Consider the following 13669-nt stretch of genomic DNA (forward strand, 5'->3'; position numbering starts at 1 on the left):
TATATATATATATAATTTTTTTTTTTTTTACGAAAATACATTTCTCTTACCTAACCAATCATTTTGGCTAGAGGAGGCGGTCCAGCATTTGGAAGAGGCGGTTCGACGATTATTTTGCTGGAATCGACGGTACGGCGTTTCACAATCCAGGAATTGGAGAGATGGGCAGTCTGTCGTTTTAAAATAGCAATGGAGCATTTTGAAGGGGCAATCCGGCATTTTGAAGTGGTGGTACAATATTTTCTCTTATCTAACCAATCATTTTCGTTAGAGAGGGCGGTCTAGCGTTTGGAAGAGGCGGTTCGACGATTATTTTGCTGGAATGGGCGGTACAACATTACACAATCCAGGAATTATGCTATTTGAGAAATAGGCAGTCCGGCATTTTAAAATAGCGGTCCAGTATTTTGAAAAGGCAATCCGGCGTTTTGAAGACTTAGTACAACATTTTGCGAAAGGGCGGTACAACATTTTGAAGTTTGGCGGTCCGGTTTTTTGAAGTGAGCAGTCGACCGTTTTAAAGTGGCAATCCGACATTTTGGAGTGAGCAATCCGGTATTGTACAAGTGCAGTTCGGCGTTTTCTTTTATTGGGATCCGCAAATAATTTGTCATTTATTATGTATGAGAAGGTATTTTTATAATAAAAAAAAAAAAATGAACTTTTTGTATTGGGGGTATTTACTAGCCAACATGGTTTTTGAGGGAAATTGCTAGGAAAAGTTAGGTGGGATAAATTGATTAGAAAATCCATTTTAGGGGTTTATGCAATTTTTCTTTCTTTTTATTAAGAGAGGCAAGCGCAATGGATAAATTACCTGTCAGACACGTAATAGATTTTTTAGCCCTCCTAATAGGTATTCTATTTCCATTTCGTTATCATTAAACTGTCTATAAATCTCATATTTTTCTTGTAATCTATTTTAATATAATAGTTATGCAGATACACAAACGGCTCTAAAGATAATAAAATTCACAATCCATAAGGCTTTTTTTACGGTCCAACAATCAAGTCATAAAAGATATAGAATCATAACCCATAAGGTTTTGTTCAACTCAAAAATTTTGAATTTATTAAAATTTTAAATTATAATTTACTTAATCATAGAGTGAAAAAAAATTATTAAAAAAAGTTTTTATAAGGTCGCAACTTTAAAATGTAGAATTAAAGTGCACTTCAAAATTTTTTTGCAGAAGGTTGTTTTGATGTTGGAAAACTCTCTAATTGATTATCTCGACGTCAAGATGTATAAATATGTGAAAAAATAAAGATTTTGATTCTAAAAAATAGTGCATCTTAGAACACGTTATCTAGATCATCCATTTTCAAGATTTTTATTTATTTATAGATTTACTTGGTTAGAACTATTTTTGGAGTTTAAAAATTCATATTTAGATATGAAAATGGATTATAAGTCCATCTTAATAATTTTTTACACCAAAATTACATCTAATAATAAAATTTGGAAGTGCTCCTAATTTGGATTGTTTAAGGTCGCAACCCTGTACAAACCACACCCATTTTCATTTACATTGCGCACCGAATTTAAATTTTCCTTCAAATTTTGTATGATATGATCTCGGCTTTGCAGTATTGAATCTACAACTTGAACACTTGCATTCCTAATGATGTAATATGTAATAGATAGACGGAGTTGCCTGTAAACAACTTTGTCTGGTGTCATTTTGGTGGAAAGTTCCTGGTTTTTATTGTACCACAATCAGAAAATGGAGGCCATCTATGACTGAACCCAGTGTCTGGGTTGGTTCGAAGTGAAACACTTTAAATAGGTCTCCAAACATTTGTTGACCACTCCAGTGTAACCATCAGATTGGGAATAGTATGCATAACTAACTTTTAAGTGGGTATCATGCAACTTAAATAACTAATACCAGAAAGGGCCTCCGAAACCACATTCTCCTTCCCTTTATGATAGACAATTTCATAGTCATATCCCACGAACCTGGTGACCTATTTTTGTTGCTTAGAAGTTGAAATTCTCTATTCCACAAGCTATTTTAAGATTGTGATGATCAGTATGGATAATACAGTGTTGTCCCACCAAGTATGTACTCCATTTATGTATGGCATGGATAATTGCTAACATTTCCTATCCTTGCATAAGCACAACACCTATCCCAGTCATTGAGGCATAAGTCTTTATAATGAAGCCCTTGGAGAAATCAGGTGTTAGGATGAATGTTACCTGATTCCATCAAATCTTGAACAAGCTTCTCTATTTCTCTTTTTTCAACATATGGATACCGATAAGGTCTCTAGTATTTTACTCCCTAATGTAAGGGACTATTGTGATCATGAGACTGTTAAGGTGGTAATCCCTTGGTTGAAAGTAGGACTAGGGTGTGTAAAGGAGAATTGTGATCATGAGACTGTAAGGGACTATTGTGATCATGACACTGTTGAGGTGGTAATCCCTTGGGTGAAAGAAGGAATAGGGTGACCTTGAAAGAAAGACCAATGTGATCTTTTATCGGGGAATAATATTATTATTTTTTTACCCCTTTTGTTTTGGCAACAGATGCAGTGATATCATGCAACGGTTGTATCATAGTATGATACAACCACACTTCTAGAAAACCATATTTGTGGTATTTATATGACCCAAAATTGTACACACACACTCTCTTCATCTCAATAATCAATCCCAAAAGAAAAAGAAGTTTAATTTGAACCCTAGATATGGTCAAAATGAGTCCACTTGAACAACGAATTTAGACCATTCATTTGGTGAATTTCAAGATACTAGCTTTTACAAACTCAAAATCATTTCTTTCTTTTTTAACATTATTCATCTAATGATAATAAAGCTAACTAAAATATTACTTATATAATCGGTCCCATATGGTCTTGATAATATTGTTTTATAGTATCCCATCCACCATAATAAAAATAAAGTGTTAAGGTCTTGGTATGCTATCCATGGGCTGTACATCCTCTTTTGACTTGCATGAACAGCTTGAGGATTGCCCAGGTATGCCCAAAAGCTTTATAATAATGCATTTTTATGAAGTAGCTATTTTTCATAGCTATAAAGCAATCCGGTATGCAATATGGATCCCACCTCTTTCAAACACCTATAAACTCAACTTTGATGGCAGCTTCTTTGGAAATCTAGGAATGACGTGTTTTGGGGGGCTTATCATATATTATCTTACGAAGATTCTATTGTCTTACTCTGGTACTTGTGGTAATACAACAGTCAATGAAGCAGAAGCAAGAGGTCTACTGGAGGGAATTAAATTGCTTTCAAAATTTGATGGAGGAAAGGTTATTGAAGGAGATTCAACGAATATTATAGCATGGTGTAAAAAAGAAGCAAGAGTTCCTTGGAGACTCTCTTCCATTTTTCATGAAATCGGTGGCATTCTTTAATCACTTGAGGTTGAAACATTGTTACCGTGAAGCAAACATTGAAGCTGATTCTTTAGCCAAGGGAGGTGTTTATCAATCATCAGTGGTAATTACCAATTTCCTGTGATGTACCTCTATGTATTTCATTCCCGTTGTAACTTCACTAGTTTATAGTTAATAAATGTTATGTGCTAATGTTCAAAAAAAAAAAGAAAAAAAAAGAAAAAGGGAATAGCTTGAGGGGTGACCTTTCTTTTAGTATTCTCATTTCGCATAATAACAAAGTTATATATCTGACGATGACGTTTTGTCACGACCCCACCCCCGAAACCCTAAACCGTACGAGTCGACGGCGGTAGGGTGTTGGATCGCGACCGAATGTGGCAAACGCCACTTAGGTGGGAGTGGCTCAATCGCATGAAAAAATGGAATCAAGAGCAAACCATGCCAGCAAAACTAAAATCTACACATAAAGATACATATCATCCCAAAAGAACATCCATTTCCATTTCATTAGGTATCCACAAGTTCTTACGATTTCTTCAAGTCACTAATGGCCCAAAACTACACAGTGTAAAGTAACCAACACAATGGTAAGATCACCAAAAACATACTATAGAAAACTCTGGAAGATAGCTCTTTAGACTCTAAGCTTCAATCACCCAAGCACAACGTAGCTATCCACCTTCGGTTTAGAGATTAAAACTTTCTCTCTACAATCATGCAAATAAGATGGAATGAGCTAACAACCTAGTAAGCAGATCTACATCATTGCATCTCAATTATTATAACAGTGGTAGAAGTAAGCAGTGCATACTTATTCACAAAATATCAAGGGGAGGGCGGGGCGGAGGTGCGAGGGGGAGGGGTGAGGGGGGAGGGGGAGAGGGGAAGCGGGGAGGAAGGGCGTAGGGGGGTTTACTAGCTGTACCCTACTGTGTACATGGAACAACAACATATCCTGCTTTGTACCACTATAATTCTCAAACCATGAAGTATTTTGAGGCCATCTCAAAACAAAAGTTTAAACTATGACATAAACCTTTCTAACCAGGCCAATTTGAAAACATTTGGACTCTATTTGGTTGTTCAAAGGTCCGTGCTAAGCAAGGTGATAGTTCTGAGTTTTATCCAAACTGTCCACAGTGACTTATCTTCATAAAATAAAGCATAACTTTCAATCTAAGAAGAATTTCAAAATAATTTCTTCCATACAAATTTTTTCCCACTCAAGGACCTTTCATTGGCTGTAGTATGGCAGGAAATGGACCTCGTTTGTTAGTTAAATTCAGTAACCACAGCAATGCTAGTGGAAAATCCAGGAAAAACAGTCAACAGTGACCTATACGTACATTTTGAAATATAGCTTCATTTTTATAAAAAATTTCAACAGTAGTAAACATGAACATTTTACTAGACTCGTATATCTTTCCAATGGCTGTAATTTGAAGCCAATCGGACCTCGTTTGGTTGTTCAAAGCCCACTACAAAGACATGTATAGTCTTGGAATTTCACAGTAATGCCACACATACCTCAAGAAGGGGGGAAGGGGGGAGGCATGGGTGAGCGAGGAAAGAGGGGGGAGCGAGGGAGGGAGCGTGGGAGGGATGGGGGAGGGACAAAAGGGGAAGAAGCGAGGGGGGGGGGGGGGGGGGGGGGGGTGAGGGGTGAGGGGTGAGGGGGGAAGGAGAGTGTGGGGAGCGGGGACAGGGGAAGGGCGCGAGTGGGAGAGCGGGAGGGCGAGAGCAAGAGAGGGGGAGGTGGGGGAGAGCGGGGAGAGGTGGAGGGGGAGTGGGAGAGGGGTTTGGGGAGGAAGGGGGATGGGGGATGGGGAGAGGGAGGAGGAGAGCGGGAGGGGGAAGGGAGGGGAGAGCGAGGGCGTAGGGGTTTACTAAATGTACCTTACTGTATACATGCAACATCATACCTGATTTCGTATGACTATAATTCTCAAACCATAAAGTATTTTGAGGCCTTCTCAAAATAAAAGTTTAAGCTATGACATAAATCTTTCTAACCATGCCAATTTGAAAACATGTGAACACCATTTGGTTGTTCAAAGGTCCGTGCCAAGCAAGGTGATAATTCTGAATTTTATCCAAACTGTCTACAGTGACCTATCTTCATAAAATAAGGCATACCTTTCAATCTAAGAAGAATTTCAAAGTTAATTTCTGCATGCAAATTTTTTCCCACTTAAGGACCTTTCAAATGGCTGTAGTTTACCAGAATTTGGTTGTCGGTGTTTTCCATATCTTCGAGACTATGCTACAAACAAATTTTGTCCCCGTTCTCTTCCATGTGTATTCTTGGGCTATAGTATCCAACATAAGGGTTACATATGTCTACATCTATCCACATGACGAGTCTACATCTCTAGACATGTTGTATTTGATGAAAATATATATCCTCTACAACACCGATTCAAGATGTGCAAGATTATGCAACACACATTCATAGGGATGAAAATGTTGACACTCAAGAAATCAATCAATCTAATTTTGTACTAGCCTTTGAGCATCTTCATCATCATCACATGGTCACAAGATATCAAGACGGTACTCGAAGACCTCGAATTCTGCAATCTATAGTAACCATATCAGGTGCTCATACTTTTGAAGCAATCCCTTATGAACCTAAAACCATTAAGTCTGCCCTGGGTCATCCGAGTTGGCATCGTACGATGGAGGAGGAAATTGAAGCCCTACATGATAATTCAACTTGAGAGCTAGTTCCTCGTCTTCCAAATATGAATGTTGTTGGTTGTCATTGTGTCTAAAAGACTAAATTAAGGTTTGATGACAGTCTTGAGAGACTTCAATCCAAACTAGTTGTTAAAGGATATAATCAGGTTGTTGGAAATGATTTCTCTGAAACAATCAACCTTGTTATTAAGCATGCTAATATTCAGATTGTGCTTACCATAGATGTTGTGCGCAACTGGCCTATCAAATAACTTGATGTGAAAAATGCTTTCCTACATGGCTTTCTTAAGGAACCTGTATTCATGGAATAACCTCATCGATTTGCGAGCTCAAAATATCCAAATCATGGCTGCAAATTAAAAAGTGCTTTCTATGGTCTCAAGCAAGCACCTCGGGCATTGTTTGATCGATTTAGTACTTATTTATTATCATTGGGGCTTTATTACAACATAGCTGATTCATCTTTATTTGTTTCTCACACTACTCAATGCACTATTATCATTCTCTTTTATGTTAATGATATTATTGTTACTGGTGATAATTCTAATCTTTTAGAATGATTCATTTCTCAACTTGCAAGGGAATTTACAATGAAAGATCTTGGACCTTTTCACTACTTTCTTGCCATCGAGGTATCTTATTTTCAAGTGGGATTTTTCTTTTACAAAGCAAATATGCCCATGATCTTCTTGATCGTATTGAGATGCTCAATGCTAAGTCTTTTTCAACACCAATGGCTATGAAGAATGTTATTCATAGGAATTTTGATCGATTTCAAGATCCATCTCTTTATCGGAGCATTGTTAGTGTACTCCAATACATTACCATAACACGACCTGACCTTTATCATAGTGTTAATAGTGTGTCAGTTTATACACGCCTTACAATTGTACATTTTCAGGCAGTTAAGCATATTCTTCATTATCTGAATGGTGCACAATCCTGTGGTATACTAATAGTATCTACCAGTTCCCTTGAGTTATATGCATTCTTTGATGCATACTGGGCTCAATGTCCAACCAATTATCGTTCCACCACTGGTTTCTGCACTTATCTTGGAGTGTTAAGAAACAATCGACTGTGGCTTGTTCTAGTGCTGAAGAGGCATGCAAATCTATGGCAACCATTGTTGTAGAATTGACATGGCTATCTTTATTCTTTGGGATATTGGGTTACCTCTTCTTCAGCCACCAATACATTTTTGTGATAATGTTAATGCTCTCTACATGACAGTTAATCCTGTTTTGCATGCATGGACAAAGCACATTGAGTTAGACTATTATTTTGTGCGTGAAAAGGTTGCTCTTGGATTACTTATCACTGGTTTAGTTCCCTCTCGCAATCAAGCAGCTAATATCTTCACCAGGCCTTTGCCACGAGATGTTTTTCGAGATCGTTGCTCCAAACTCTGGCTTCAGATGCCTTCCCGATCAAGTTTGAGGGGGAGTAATAGAAACAAGTAACAAGATAGGAAAGTGTATATTGCCCTTTCCTTTTGAGAAGATAATATAACAAGATAGAAAAGTGTATATTGCATGTAACAAAATAAAAAAGTGAATATGCCACCATTGTATAACAATTATATATACAATGAAAGCACCACCACAAGCTTTGTGGGGCTCAATTATTTTTTATGAAAAAGTTATATTCTTTCTCTAAAATTCTTCAGCATTTATATGAATTTATAAAAGGTGAAATACTGTTGGGAAATCAAGTGGAGATGTTTTATTTCTTTTGTCTTTATTAAAGTATTCCAAAGACATGATTACCAACAAATGAGGGAATTAGTTTAGATTAATAACGAATTTATAGAAAGTTTGGTTGATCTTTACATGAAAGGGACCTGAAGAAAGTTCAAATGAGCCCCAAATCACATTTTAGAAAACCAATTATATAGTAGTATTATATATAAGATATCCAAATGAGCCCCAAATCTCATGGCATTTTAATACCCATATTAGAAAATGCTTATATAAGGTTGCAACCAGTGTCATCGGGATCGGACCAATCATTGAATCGGCTAAAGGATTGGTCCAATCAAAACACACACTCAGACTGCTTTGACCAAAATTTAAAATATAAAGAAAAATATAAATAATATTTTATAGTATACAGTATATTAAAAAAATACTTGTTGAACTAGTTTTAATTAACAAGTTTGATCAGTCAAAATTGATCAAATATTGGTTTTGACTGGCTTTTAACTAAAGTCAATTTTTATTTTGGATCAGACTGGCAAAGGAACCGGTCATGGTTTGATTGGTCGAGGCGCCTGTTCAGTCTAGTCTTTATAGCTATGGTTGCAATCTTACTTGTACAAATAAGGTTGCAATAATCCACACCATCCATATTATCTGGACATTTTAGATTTGACAATATCTTAAAGGGTGCGGTTTGTATAGAGCCTAGGCTCTAAACAATCAAATTAGAGCCTACCTTCAAATAGTGTCGAGAAATGTGGTTTTAATAAAGTAAATCTTTGTGATAGCCTAAAAATATATTTTATATTTATTTATAAAGTTTGAAGCTTAAAAAATAGTATAGATTGATAGATCTATGAAAACTTGAAAATCTTGAAAATTGACAGTCCAAAAATCCATTATAAAATACACTATTTCCAAAACTTGAAATCCATTTTTTTCTCATGTCCATGCATATCGATGTGGTGATAATCAATTTGAAGATATTTGGGCATCAAAACAACTTCTTCTAGTGAAATTTTAATGTAAGCTCAAATTTGATTGTTTAAAGCCTCGGCTCTATATGAATTTTCCCCTATCTTAAATGATGTGCTACTTTTAAACAAATGCCTTAAAAGTTATGTCATACACTATCCAACTAAAATCAATAGTGTAGAAAATTGTAACCTTATTTCTACAAGCAAGGTTGCCACCTTATATAAACCTCACATTTTAATATTTAATTTCATTGTGAAATAAAACTTAACTAAATATTTTCTCTTGTGATACTATTTAGTATACTGTCCATCTACTCTTCAGTCTAGGATCAATTTTAGGACCCTAAATGTTTGGGATGTAACCTCTTCAACCCATAAATTAACTTATAATTGCACTATCTATGGACTTGAAAAAAAATTCAAGATTGATCGTTCAATTTTTAGAGTGTGAGATTCAAGTTTTACAAAACTCAAAATTCATTTTTTCTTTCTTTTGAGAATAATCATCTAGTGATTCTGAGGTGATTCCAAACAATTTAGATTTAAAAAAATCCTCTCAAGTAGGTCTTCGGACCAAGGGAGTTGATGTAAACTGAGCTCCTAGGAACAAAGTATACATGTTGTTAGTTTTATCCTTTTTTGCAAACTCTTTGCCACCTTGTACTATTGAAGTAAAGTGTACCTCAAAGATCCTCTAGAAGGGAGTGTTCCGATATCAAAGAATCTTCAGATTAATTACCTTGACCTCGAGATATGCTATATAAACAAAAAGAATTTCAAGTCCTAACAATAGTGCATTTTATAATAGGTTATTTAGATAATTTATTTTCAAGATTTCAAGTGCTTATAAATCGATTCAATCTGTTTCATTTTTCAATTTCGTATATACTGCGAGAGCAAATAGATTTTAAACACATAATAAGATTTTTGACATTAAAACTACATCTCCAAGTAAATGTTAAAGACGTGCCTTACTTTTACAGTATAAGGAGGCAGCCTTACACAAACCTCACCCTTTCTTTTTGTAGTAAAAATATAGTTTATGTAAACATTTATTTATTTAAATATCAAAAGAGAACACCTGAAGGAAATTGTGTTTTATCGAGGAACGATTAGACACTTATCTAGATGGGGGATCACCGCTGGAGCTGACCTGTTCTAAACAAAACTAGTTATTGGTATGTAGATTTTGTCAGAGAAACTGGGCAATTGAAATCGGCCAAATCAACTATTCACACCCATTATATTTCTTATTGTTAATTCATTAGTTTAATTTTTGAATTTCAAATATTATGTAATTTATTTGGACCGTTTCTTGCACTAGAGAATTGGCCTGATCCAAAACCGGTCCGGCCAGTAACCAATCCAATTCGGCCACCCTAAACTTGTTTGAAAACACTATATTGAGTAATGGATGGTCTAGATAAAGCAAATAAATGGATTTTGACTTGGAACACTTTTAGACCTCCAAATCTATATCTCATTCCCTTTAGAAAAATGATCTTCAAATGTCATACACATGTTTTGAGAATTGAAGTCCACCAAATTCCTTGGCTAAATTTGTTTTCATGTCTATTGTGAGGCTAATGGGGAAGCTGATTGCCTAGCGTATTTCTTTACTCTACTTGTCTATTTTTGATACCTTAATTCCCACTTTGTAATCCCAAGCTATTTCAGCACACTATCAATAAAAGTAACTGATATTGTCAAAAATAAATAAATAAACTAAACTAAACTGTCTCAAGTAGCTAACTATGAAATTATTCTCCTGATGAAAGATTAAAGTAGTTAAAAGATGTCAAAGGAAGCATCGCTTCAAAATCTCCAAAGCTTCACAGTCAAATAAATAACTTGTGATTGGAAATTAAAAGTTAGCTGAAATTGTGGAATTTAAAATCAATTAGAATTCCCATTTGTATTGTAGATGCTTCAAACTTCACATATACGAAAAAGTTTATATAAGGTGTTGACCTTATACTATACGAGTAAGGGGCACCTAAAAACCCATTAGAGAAGGTTGTTACTATGCTGAAAAAAATCTCAAATCGATCATCTGAACCTCAAGATTCATAGATATGAAAAAAGGGGATTTATAGTCCTAAAATAGTTTATTTTCTAACGCGTTATTTAGACCGTCTATTTTCAAGATTTTCAAGTGTTTATAGATCTACTTGCTTGTCACCCTTTCTGAAACTTTAATTTTTATAATTAGGGGCAACAATAGATTTTTTATCATCGTAAGCCATTGTGGCACCAAAATTGCACGTTCAACAAAATTTAAGGTGCACCTTACTTCAATAGTATAAGATTGACACCTTATACAAACTTGTAAGGACCAAATTTTTCCTGCCACAGTATTGTGCACGGTGGTAGGAGTCTGTTAAGAAAGGGGACAACGCCGTCTGGGGGTGAAGAGACCAGTGCCGGCTGTGAAGAAGAAGAGATGGACCAGCGTCGTCTGGGGGTGAAGAGACCAGCTCTGGCTGTGAAGAAGAAGAGATGGACCAGCGTCGGTTGTGAAGAAGAGATGGACCAGTACCGACTGGGAAGAGACCAGCTCCGGCTGTGTTTCACCATGTGCAAGCTTCGGCTGTGTTTCAAACATGCATGGATTATGAGTGCCACCTATTGAGTCCATGCTGTTTTGACTGCCACTTGTCCAGGCTTGGCGCCACTTGGACAGTCACCCAGCCTCATGTGTACTTAAGCCTTCCTTCTCACACTCTCCCCTCATTTTCTTCTCTCTTTAAGGCAAAAGTTTCGAGAAGCTACTGTGGGAGGCAGCCATTGTTGGAGTAAAAAAAAGAGGGCTGTGAAAGAAAGTTTGGGGAAGGCACTTTTGCTGTTAAAGTAAGTGGATCCATCATCATTGCATCATAGTCATAAGGATACATGGATTTTATGCTTAGGGAATGACCAATAAAAGTATATGTGATGTGGTGATTCCTTATGCTTTGTTTACTAAAATTTGGGGGCTTTGTTTTATGATGAATGTGGATGCTGAAAATGAATGTATGATTCATAAATTTTGTATGAAATGTATGTTTATGTGTGTGCATTGTGAGAGGACAGTTGTTATTGAAAGAAAGACCTATGTGATATTTTGCCAGGGAATACAATTTTTTTTAATGATAATAATCACCCCTTTTTATTTTGGCAAAAAGATCACTTACAGATGGTCTTATTACAATAAATAAATATTTCAAAATAAAACAACACAACCATAAAAATAAAACTCAACTACTTGATGCCATTTATTCAACCTAATATTATGCTTGAGAATATAAAAATAAAAGAGAGCAAGTAAGTAAAAGAGAAAATGCCAGATATTACCTCGACTAGGCTTATTATACCCCACACCGAGTCACCACATCTAATGGCGCGGGATCAGCGATCTAGCTTCAATCTTGAACCGAGAAAGCTAATTTCGGCCCAATTAGGTAACTACCCTTAAATCTTTACAAAACCCTAACCTCAAAATTAATTAAAGCTTTAGCACTGATTTCCCAAACCCTTAGTGTCTTTAAGTCAAGAGAGAGAATAGTAGACCTAGGGTTGGGGCATACCCCCTATGGAACTTCTAGAGAAAGAAAATATGCGAGGAGAGAGAGGGGCATGAGCCCTATGGAGGAGAGAGAGAGTTTATGGGAAAGAGAGGTATCTAGAGAAGGGGGAGAGCACCCCTATTTATAGTGAAATTTAGGTCTAGGGTTTCCTATAGTTTGCCTCTTTTTTGAAATTGAATATGGACTGTTGATTAATGTGACTTGTAGGGTGAGATATTTGAGCCATCCATTCCATAAATGGGCCGTAAACATTATGGAAGGTGCATGAACCATTATCCCCCTTTCCTTAAACCATTTTCCCATCAATATATTTAAATAAGTTAAATCCATTAAAGATATCATGCATTCCATAAAATTGCATTATCCGTCTCATATATTCCATAAGAGTATATAAAGAAATATCAAGTTAATATTCACTATCTTAAATAGATAAGATATGGTCAATATTTACTATATTACAAATTGACCATATGACATAATATACACTTTTCATATTTAAATAACTTGAACACAAAGCTATCAAAAGGAATCCAAAGGGGTAGGGCGTGCCACCCTTATATGTCACATGTGGGCCCCTATCCACATGCCACATGGTGGGCCCATGTATACTATGCACCCCCATGAAATTTTATAAATATTTTTTAAAATTAAATAAAACAATTTAATATATATTTGAATTTTTATAACTTTGTATAATCAATAACTGTATTTTTATAAGTCCAAAAATCATAAATAAAATATTGAGAGATTCATAAAAATTCAAATAATAAAACTAAAATTGTTTCAATAATAAAATCAATACAATTAATTTAATATGATGGGAAAATGATCCATATGGCTTTAGGAATTCAATCTGTAATTATGGGGTACTCCACCTTCAACTGTAAACTGCAGATCACACTTGCTTTATCGAACGGACCTAATGTTTTCCATAACCCACCGTCCAAGCAGGGGCTCATTAGCTGGTCACCAAAGTCTGCCCGATGAGTCAAGGGATGGCAATCCCAATCTGTGGATTACAGGTCTTCCTTTAGAGACGAGTCAAGGTCACCACAACCTGATGCGACCACAACTCTATTGTGCATATGGGTATTTTTCGAACATGCATACGCTTCACCTAAAAGGTGGATAACTGGCTTTCCAGAATGATCTATCGATATGCATGTTGTGTGATGGAATATGGATGAGGTTTTGACCCCCGTCTCTGTGGGCTTACCATCACACACAAGGGTCACACAGTCTCTTGGTTCACTCATCCATGCATAAGCTCCGACCTCATCAATTGCTAACCCAAAACCCTTATCGGTTTATTCTTTATGCCCAGGTACCTTTGGCTTTTCCAATCCAC

The sequence above is a fragment of the Amborella trichopoda genome, chromosome 12, assembly GCF_054954075.1.
Source record: "Amborella trichopoda isolate Santa Cruz 75 chromosome 12, AtrichopodaSantaCruz75HAP2 v2.0, whole genome shotgun sequence".
Taxonomy (NCBI): Eukaryota; Viridiplantae; Streptophyta; class Magnoliopsida; order Amborellales; family Amborellaceae; genus Amborella; species Amborella trichopoda.